Here is a 10,696-nt window from a genome sequence, read left to right as displayed (position 1 = left end):
CAAAGCAAGTGGCTACCACAGTTGCCAAACCGCTGTGAAACATCCCTTGCTTTGGCCCTCTCAGGCTGTTTGGCATTAGCATCCTTTAATCTCCACCAACCAGATCAAGGACGGCAGCCATCGCCTTTTTTTGTTGAAATCATCCTGGAGAAGACATCACTCTTTCAGATAACCTCTCCATTTCTGCCCAATTATCTCAACTTTCAATTAACCAGAATAGAGCTGGAAGGGACCTTGGAGGTCTTCTAGTCCAACCCCCTACTCAGGCAGGAGACCCTATACCAGTGTTTCTCAACCTTGACAATTTTAAGGCATGTGGACTTCAACTCCCAGAATTCCACAGCCAGCATTGGTGGCTGTGGAATTCTGGGAGTTGAAGTCCACATGCCTTAAAATTGTCAAGGTTGAGAAACACTGCCCTATACCATTTCAGACAAGTGACGTCCAGTCTTATTAAAAACCTCCAGTGATGAAGCACCCACAACTTATGAAGGCAAGCCGTTCCACTAGTTAATTGTCCTCACTGTTAGGAAGTTTTTCTTTAATTCCAGGTTGCTTCTCTTGAGTAGTTTCCATCCATTGTTTTTTGTCTTGCCTTCTGGTGCTTTGGAAAATAAGTTGACCCCTCTCTTCTTTGTGGCAGCCCCTCAAATACTGGAATACCACTATCATAAGACCCCTAGTCCTTCTTTTCTCTAGACTAGCCATATCCAATTCCTGCAACTATTTTTCATACGTTTTAATCTCACATGGCACATTCAGCTGATACGTATTTTTGACGGCTGCATGTAAAAAAGGAGAAAGTGCATGTAGTCCTTGACTTACGACCACAAATGAGGCCAGAATTACATTTGTAAGTCATGACAGTCATTAAGCAGGTCACCACATGACTGCCCTCAATTTTACGATCTTTGCAGGGGTTGTTAAGCAAACACCATGGTAGTTAAGGGAACCTGTTGTCTGCTGTGCATCATTTGCTGGAAACCATAGGTAAACAAAGAGGCCTGGTTAGAATGCAATATTGCAGGCTAAACTCTTCCCACTGCTACGAATTCGATCTTGATGAGGCTCAAGGTTGACTCAGCCTTCATCTTTCCAAGGTCGGTAAAAATGAGGACCCAGGTTGTTGGGGGGGAGGGTAATATACTAACGTAAACCATCCAGAAAGTGCTGTACAGCACTATGGGGCGGTATATAAATCTACACGCTATTGCTAAACACAAAAGCGATAAATCACAGAGATGTCACTGTGGGACACTGCCAATAGCAGTAATGCAGGCTGGTTGCCCTGTACCCTAACTAGTGATCATGTGATGGGGGAGGTGCTGCCATCAGAATTTCAAATTCAGGTCATAAGTAGCCCTGTGGACAGCCGTCGTAACTTTGAACAGTCAATAAGTAACCAGTCATAAGTCAAGGACCATCTGTAAAGCAGAGACGGTGGGAGAAATCATCTTTTGATTATGAAGAAAAGCTGAAGAAGTGAAGAGCAGGTGGCATCTGAATTACAACAGGGCAGTTGATTCCTCTTTCTCTCCCTCTCCCTCCCTCCCTCCCTCCTTCCCTCCCTATATGTTAATCTAAATATCAGGAGATGGTTTTAACAACAATTATATTAAATAATATTAAATAATAATACACAAGCAGTCCTCAACTTATGACCACAATTGAACCCCAAAGGTCCATTGTTAAGTGAATTTTGCCCCATTTTATGACCTTTCTTGGCATGATTGTTAAGCGAATCTGACTTCCCCATTGACTTCTCCTGTCAGATGGTCACAAAAGGTAATGATATGATCCCAGGACATGGCAGCTGTCATAAACACATGCCTGTTGCTAAGTGTCTGTAAGGACCCACCCCACTTTGCATCTTAAGAAGACAGAACTCTTGGAATAATTCTTCCAACAGGAATCCTTTATTAAGAGAAGTGGTTGCAGGCATGCTAGACAGGACTTGGGGTTCAAGCTCTCCCATTCAAGGTTTTAAGGGGTTCCCCAGTAGTCCCACCCAATCAAACCCCCTTCCAGTGATAGTTTCAAGTATCACAATTCCACCCCCTTTCTTCTTTCTTCCGTCTGGATGGAGACTTCAGATAACTACATGAAAGGCAAATACCCTCCTTTGGTATGCTAACGCTTCGAGGTTACAATAAACACACATTCAGCATTCAGCTCTTTGAAGTGTACTGAAGGAAGTGAGGACCATAAAGCCCCTTTGTTCTCCCCCTTCTCTCCCTCTTATGGCAGAATCCAGAGAAGGCAGAATTGGGAGTTTCTATATTTGATAATTAAAGATGAAATATAATTGGATTCTGACATCCGGCCCCTCTTAAAAATAAGAGAGATCCATCTGAAAGAAAACACAACAAGTATAAAATTTAGTCAGGCTTGTTAGGATACTCTGTGTGAAACTTCTTCAATAGCTTCGGGGCTCTGACATGACGTTTATGAACCCACTCATTTTGTGAGGCAGGGAGGTGTTTCCAGGCACCTAGGTACTGAGTTGTTCCATGATATCTCCTAGAGTCAAGGATCTCTTTTATTTCGAAGTGTTGTTCCCCCTCCACCATGATTGGAGGTGGTGGGGGGGGGATTTTTGGCCGTAGAGGTGACTGATGCTCTATTTTCAGCAAGCTGCAATGAAAAATTGGGTGTATTTGCCTGAGATTTTTGGGTAATTCTAATTCTACTGTTACTGGATTTATGATTCTTTTAATTGGAAAAGGTCCTATATATTTTGGTCCAAGTTTTTTACAGGGCTGTAGGGACTTTAGGTATTTTGTAGATAAGTACACCATTTCTCCTATAATGAATGGTGTAGGCTCAACCCTTTTTTTATCGGCTTGTGCTGTGTATGCCTGCCTAGCTTCATCTAGTGCTTTTCTAACTATTGGCCAGGTGTTTTGTAGTTTTTCCATCCATTCTTTCAGTGAAGGGATCGTTGGTTCGTTTGGGGTTAACTCTGGCATAGGGTTGAAACTTTGACCGTTGGCTATTTGAAAAGGAGTGTAGCCTGTGCAGGAGTGGACTGCATTATTGTAGGCGACTTCTGCAAAAGGAAGTAAGTCCATCCAATCACTCTGTTGGAAATTTAAAAAACATCTCAAATATTGCTCAAGTACCGAATGGCAGCGTTCTGTTTGTCCATCTGTCTGAGGGTGATGGCTAGATGTCAGTCCCTGAGTGGTCCCTAAGAGGGATAAAAAATTCCTTCCAAAATGCAGACGTAAATTGCACTCTCCTATCAGAGATGATGCGTTGGGGTGCCCCGTGCAATCTGTAAATGTGCTGGATGAAAAGTTTTGCTAAGGCCTTTGCAGTGGGAATCTTCTGGCAAGAGGGAGAAAGTGCACCCTTCATTGGAATAGGCCGTGACTGTCCACGGATAAACAGTATTCCCATTGCTTTCTGGCAATTCCACTATAACACAACCATGGGCTAGTCTCCTACAGGGGGCTGAGGCGATCTTGCACTGGTTGTAATAGCCTGGACGACATTCCCTTGCAAAACCTCTTTGCCTGATGCACAGGTGTGCAGCTGGCAAAACATAACTTTCTAATGTACCTCTTTTTATTGATGGCCACCAACATCGCCCGTTTAATTAAGTGTTAAAGTTTTACAAATCAAAATGCCTGATGATTTTGTGTCATGGCAAAGCTGCATGAAAGTATACTCTTGAGTTGTTGGTATCCCTATATAACTTTTCCCCTACCCAAGGCAACCCGACTCTCCAATTGTGCACAATTTTTGTTTCACGACTGGAACCATTCATCTGTTTCAAACACTTTTTCTGGAATCAATCCCAGTTTGGCTGTCCAGTTGTGGTTTTATTTGGGCTTGGGTTCTTGTGGTTACTGGCGCTGCCAGTTGTGACTCTGCCATTATTGGTCTAGAGTCTGTGGTTCGTGCGCTGTTATATTGGGGCATGCGAGATAGAGCATCTGCCAGGAAGTTCTTTCTTCCTGGTAAATGTTTGAGCTTAAATTGGAACTGGTGAAAATGCTGGGACCAGCAGGCTTGTTTGGGATTGAGTTTCCTGGAAGTTTTCAGAGCTTCTAAATTTTTGTGATCAGTCCACACCTGGAAAGGATTTGTGCCTTCAGGAACTGTAGCCACGTGAGTAATGCCCAATGTATCCATAAGCCTCCTTCCCCATGCGGGCCAGCGCTGCTTCTGTATTTCCGTGAGTTTCTTGGATGTACGAGTATGCACAGGGTTGCAATACTGGCACAGATCATTCATTTCTGAACTAGCACAGCCCCCACTGCCCACATCACTTGCATCTGCTGATTAACGAAGGGCTGTCCATGTCTGGGCCTTAGTATGCGTTCGGCAAAAAAAGTCTCTTAGTCTCTCAAATGCTGCTTGGCATCCATTTGTCCATGTTAGTGCCTGGCTAAGTTTTACTGAGGAGTTACCTTCGTTTTAGTAGTTAGGAGCGAGGGAGGCTATCTGTGCAAATGAGGGTGAGACGAACCTTGCTCGCGTAAAAATTTGCAAAGCCCAGGAAACTTTGTAGTTGCTTTCTTGTGCGGGGTGGTGCCCAATCTAGTACTGCTTTGACCTTCTCCGGGTCCATTTCAATACCCTGTGGGGATATGCGATAGCCTAGATAGTCTATCCTTTCCTGGTGGAATTCGCATTTTGATAGTTTGGCATATAGGTGAGCGGCTCGCAGCTTTTTTAAAACCGCTCTGACAAGTTTGACGTGTTCGTCTTTTGTTTCGGTAAAGATAAGAATGTCGTCCAAGTAAACAAGGACCCCCTTAAACAGGTGCTCCCTTAGAACGTCATTGATCAATTGCATAAAGACTGCAGGCACACACCTTGTTAATCCAAATGGCCAAGACTTTGAATGAATAGCCCCATGGGGCAGTTAAATGCAGAAACTTCCATTCGTCCCTTCCTTGATTCTCACGCGGATAGTAAGCTTCCCTTAGTCTAGTTTTTAGAAAAATTTTCACCCTTTCGATAGGTGTGACAAGCATGTCTTTCATGAGGGGCAGCGGGTTATAGGTTGCTTTCAACTGATCGTATTCAAAGCCCTATAATCACGATAAACGTGCACCAAGAGCCATCATTTTCTCTCTAAAAGGACACGGGGCAGCACCTTTACGGATTTCGGCCTCGGCCTCAATGAAACCTGTCTTCCAGGTTTTTTTTTATAAATCCTTTCACAAATTTATCCTCCTTTCTCCTTATGGGCCATGGAGTATATCTGGGCTTCGGGAGTTTCTGCCACAGGCTTGAATTCAATGGTACTAGTCTGGGGTCGGTGGGGGGGGGAGCTCATTCGCCCTCTCCTCACTGAAGACTTCAGCAAGGTCCCTATAGTCCTCTAGTATTTCTGTTAATCTTTTTTCCTCCCCTATGGATGCTTTTTCTATTCTTGATTCTGGTAGCCTCCCTTGGGGTTTTAAGTCCATAGAGTCCCCCTTCGGGAATTTGATTTCTGTCGTCCTCCAATTTACCCAGGGGTTCCATTTTTTCAACCATTCCATCCCTAGAATCATTGGGCATTCCATACCTGGGGTCACCACAAACGTTAAGTGCTCTTCATGGTTGCCCAGGGAGAGGTGTATTGGCAGAGTGGCTAGGGTAGCTGGCATCCCTCCTGCTATGGATCCATCTAGCTGGCCAACTGAGATTGGTTGTTCCAGTCTTCTGGATGGGATGCCCAGATTCCCCACTAGTGTTGGGCTAATAAGGCAGCGGGTGCAGCCAGAGTCTATTAAGGCTTTCACCTTCACAGCTTCGGGCATGGGGGGGATTAATATAGTCACTGTTTTGAAGATGGGTGTGATGCATCCACTTACCAGGGGTTCGCCCTCCGAGCTGTCCCATATGAGGCATCCACCGGCCCTGTGGTGTAGGATAGAGTTCTTTCACCTTGGTGAGCAGAGGTGGGGGTTTCTGCAATTTCCATCATTCTCATGGCCGTTTCTTTTGGCTTAGCTGAATACTTTCCGGGTTTGTTGATTGGGGATCTGTATGGGTTGTGCTGGGGGGCCTTTGAGCGGCATTCTACAGCTCGATGCCCTTCTCTTCCGCATTTGAAACATCCCATTTGCTTCTTGGCTGTATTCGATGATTTCACCAGTTGGTGTGTCAGCTCAGGCGGGGGGCGGCTCCATTGTTTTCCTCGGCGGTGCCTCTTCAATATGTCGATCTCTGCTTCCTCTGCCAAGACGTACCATTCCTTCAAGTTGATGCGAGTCCCCTCAGGAAGAGACAGGCAAGCCACTCAAAATTGATCATAGTTAGTCCGTCACTTTGAAATGGCCAAGGCGGATGTCTTCTGGCCAATTCAGTTTGCGGGCAATGGCCCGGAATTCTTGTGTATATTCAGCCACCGGGCGTTTGCCTTGCCTCATCGTTTTTATCCTTTCACGGGCTTTGCGATCAGCCAGGGGGTCTTCAAATCGTCTTCTCAAAGAGGACATGAAACGGTTGAAGTTACTGAGTTCTGGGGCATTGGAGTCATGCAAGTTCACCACCCAATCCGCAGCTGGTCCATCCAGGGCAGATTGCACAATCCGGATGCGGGCTTTGTCGCTGGGAATGTCCTGCCCATATTCCTCCATGTAGCTGAGGACTTGGGTTAGGAAAAACTCCAAGCGTGTTGGCTCCCCTTTGAATTTCACCTCCAACGGTGGACGTCTTGGAATGGATCGGTGCCTTCGTTGTGGGTGGTAGTGTCTTCCGTCCAGATTACCATCTGTGGTCCGGTAGGGGGTGGGGGCTCCTGGATCAGTAGATGTCCCTGGGGTTGCAGGTTCCATGTCCCCCTCGGTGTCTCTCCCTTTGCGGCTCCAGGAACTGGGGCGGCCGTAGGGCTCAGTATTCTCCTCTCATAGGGAGCTGAGAGTTCTCTTCATCAGGTCAATAGCTTTCTCTAGGATCCAGTCTGAGTACGGTGCCCAGCTTCCTCCCTCTTCACTTGCGTGCAGGGATTTCTCCATCTCCTGCTTCCATTCTGGTTGCTTGGTCCCCCATCTCAGGGTCACCTTTCTTGATTCCTTTCTCCACTCACTTTTCTTTCCAACGTTCATCGACCAGCGAGGCTTGTGTCCTGTGTCTCCACCACTTCTTCTCCCGAGGAATCTGACCTCTCAGATCCCAACATCTGGCAAGGTTCCAACTGGGTCAGCGGCTCTCTTTCCAGGGAGTTTTCACCCTCTCTTTCTCCATTGTCTGACATGGTAAATTTTTTGCAAAATCCCCCGGCAAGGGTCTCCCTTCCAGGTGGATTAATTTTGCAAGTCCTGTCTAATGTAAGGACCCACCCCACTTTGCATCTTAAGAAGAGAGAACTCTTGGAATAATTCTTCCAACAGGAATCCTTTATTAAGAGAAAATGGTTGCAGGCATGCTAGACAGGACTTGGGGTTCAAGCTCTTCCATTCAAGGTTTTAAGGGGTTCCCCAGTAGTCCCACCCAATCAACCCCCCTTCCAGTGATAGTTTCAAGTATCACAATTCCACCCCTTTTCTTCTTTCTTCCGTCTGGATGGAGACTTCAGATAACTACATGAAAGGCAATTACCCTTCTTTGATATGCTAATGCTTAGAGGTCACAATAAACACACATTCATCATTCAGCCCTTTGAAGTGTACTGAAGGAAGTGAGGGCCATAAAGCCCCTTTGCTCTCCCCCTTCTCTCCCTCTTATGGCAGAATCCAGAGAAGGCAGAATTGGGAGTTTCTATATTTGATAATTAAAGATGAAATATAATTGGATTCTGACAGTGTCCGAATTTTGATCACAAGGATTCTGCAATGGTTGTAAGTGTGAAAAACAGTCATATTTTTTTTTTCAGTGCCATTGTAACTTCAAATGATCACTAAACAAATTATTGTAAGCAGTGGTGGGATTCAGCCAGCTTGCACCACTTCAGCAGAACTGATAGCTAATTTTTTGTTGCCCAGGCCCAGAATGGACTTCTGGAAGTGGCATCCACAAAGAGAACCAGTTGTTCACATATTTGAATCCACCACTGGTTGTAAGTTGAGGACTGTATACACTGCTAAACCCTAGCATAGTAGGAAAAGGGATAGTAATACAATTAGCTGGAACAACCCTATATGTATCTATTATCAACAACTATTAGCTGCCAGTAAAGTCCTCATTTATAGGTGCTGCTTTTTAGAAGATAAGTAGGGAGTTTTCCTTTTTAACTATTTGAGTTAGGAGTTATTTGGGCAAAGTCCTCTGAGGTTGGTTGTGGTTAAACCTTTCAGCAGTGTTTTATGGTTATCTTTATTTGCACATCTTGTAAGGTGTATTTGTATGTAACACCCAGTGAAAATATAGAAACAGAAGTAAAACAGGAATAGAATAGAATAGAATAGAATAGAATCTGGAAGGGACCTTGGAGGTCTTCTAGTCCAGCCCCTTGCTCAAGCAGGAGTATCTATACCAGGAGTAGGCAACCTCGGCTCTTTTATGACTTGTGGACTTCAACTCCCAGAATTCCTGAGCCAGCATGGCTCAGCTTGGAAACCTCTCCCTTTCCCCTCAGCATGACTGGCTCAGGAATTCTGGGAGTTGAAGTCCATGAGTCATAAAAGAGCCAAGGTTGCCCACCCCTGACCTATACCATCTCAGACATGTAACTGTCCAGTCTCTTCTTAAAAACCTCCAGTGATGGAGCGCCTACAATTTCTGAAGGCAAGCTGTTCCACTGGTTAATTTGTCCTCACTGTCAGGAAGTTCGTCCTTAATTCCAGGTTGCTTCTCTCTTTGGTCAGTTTCCAACCATTGTTCCTTGCCCTGCCCTCTGGTGCTTTGGAGAATAATTTGACCCCCTCTTCTTTGTGGCAGCCCCTCAGATACTGGAATACTGCTATCATGTTACCCCTATTTCTTCTTTTCTTTAAACTGGGGGGGAGCTAACATCTGTTGAAAATTACTATGGGTAATTTCCAGTTTAGTTTGCATCCAGCACACTTTTAATCAGAGCAAGCCCATTCAGTTCAGCTATAAATAATATAACTTGATGTGTTCATTTAAAAAAATAGCTATCTGGAAGAAACAGGACAATAGACAGATAAAAGCAGGGAGAGAAAAAGCATGAAAAAGCACGAATTTACATTGCTTGGTGTTTCTTAGCCTTGACAACATGAAGAGATCTGAACTTCAACTCCCAGAATTCTCAAGCCAACAAAAGCCTTATCTAACAAAATGACATTCTGCATTTAAGCAAGAAAAACCAAATCCACAGGTATGATATAGGTAGAACCTGGTTCAATACTTGTCCTGAAGGCAGGACAAGAAACAATGGATAGAAACTGATCAAAAGGAGAAGCAACCTAGAACTAAGGAGAAATTTCCTGTTAGAACAATTAATCAGTGGAACAACCTGCCTCCAAAAGTTGTGGATGCTCCAACACTGGGAATTTTCAAGAAGAGACTGGACAACCATTTGTCTGTAATGGTATAAGGTTTCCTGCCTGAGCAGGAGGTTGGACTAAAAGATCTTCAAGATCCCTTCCTATTGTGTTATTCTGTTACTCTTCAATTTGTCAAAGTTGAGAAACATTAGTCTAATATCTGTATCAATATACACATAATTTTCCAAAGCCGCTGTGGGTAACCAGCATTGACTGAAGGATTACGTCCCATGAAATTGGTGTCATCTCTTAGCAATCAGAGTTTTTTTCCAGAAAGGTCCATCTGTCCCCTGGTCTTCCAAGTTTTTCAATGAGCACTGGATCATTAGCATGGAGAATGCCAAAGGAAGCCTTTGATTATTCCAGTTTTAACCATTTATATACATGCCAATAGCAAAATAGAGATGGAAATTAGGACACCAGGTGATGCTTCCTATAGTATGTACTGCAAGGGAACAATTTAGTGGGTGGCTGAGGAATTCTGGGAGTTGAAGTCCACACATCTTCAAGTTGCTAAGGTTGAGATAAAAATTTGCTTATTACTATTTTAGGTATTCTTGTTTTATTGGGATACTTATGGTTCTTGTTAAGTTCAAAATAAAGAATTGAATGTTATTACTGTTCTCCAACTGTAACATTACACATCTGTCTCAGGACATAGACAAGAAGTAGGCAAATATTTTAGACTGGTTCATTTGAAATATTGAAAGAACACTTTAAAAAAAATGATTCTCATGATAGCTATGCCATCCTTTGCTATGGGTTAATTATGTCCTCTCTTGTTCTTTAGAATTTCTCTAAAAAAATCCAATCCTATCTCTCTGCTCTAAAACAAAGCAGCCCAAGTCAGAGATTTTCCAAGTAAGTCATAGCTTCTCCTTCCTACTGATAGAAAGAAATTCCGGCAGTCACAGCATTTATCATGCTATAAAACTGTGATGTAACCAGAATCCTGCAACAAACAACTTTGGAGTAATTATATGTGGCAGCAGCCCAAAAAAGCCAATGGAATCCCAGGTTGCTTTAACAGAGGGGTAGAATCAAGATCATGTGAAGCAAAGGTACCATTTTATAAAGCCCAATACAAAAAAAAAAGATGTTGAGATTTTGGAAAGAGTACAGAGAAGAGCAACAAAGATGATTAGGGGACTGAAGGCTAAAACATATAAGGAACGGTTGCTAGAGTTGGGTATGTCTAGTTTAACGAAGAGAAGGACAAGGGGGGACATGATAGCAGTGTTCCAATATCTCAGGGGCTGTCATAAAGAAGAGGGAATCAAGCTATTCTACAAAGCGCCTGAGGG

Source organism: Crotalus tigris, unplaced genomic scaffold (genome assembly GCF_016545835.1).
Source record: "Crotalus tigris isolate CLP2741 ecotype Arizona unplaced genomic scaffold, ASM1654583v1 scf7180000017666.379230911805:20528666, whole genome shotgun sequence".
In the NCBI taxonomy this organism is placed as follows: Eukaryota; Metazoa; Chordata; class Lepidosauria; order Squamata; family Viperidae; genus Crotalus; species Crotalus tigris.
Note: the sequence above shows the minus strand (reverse complement) of the source record.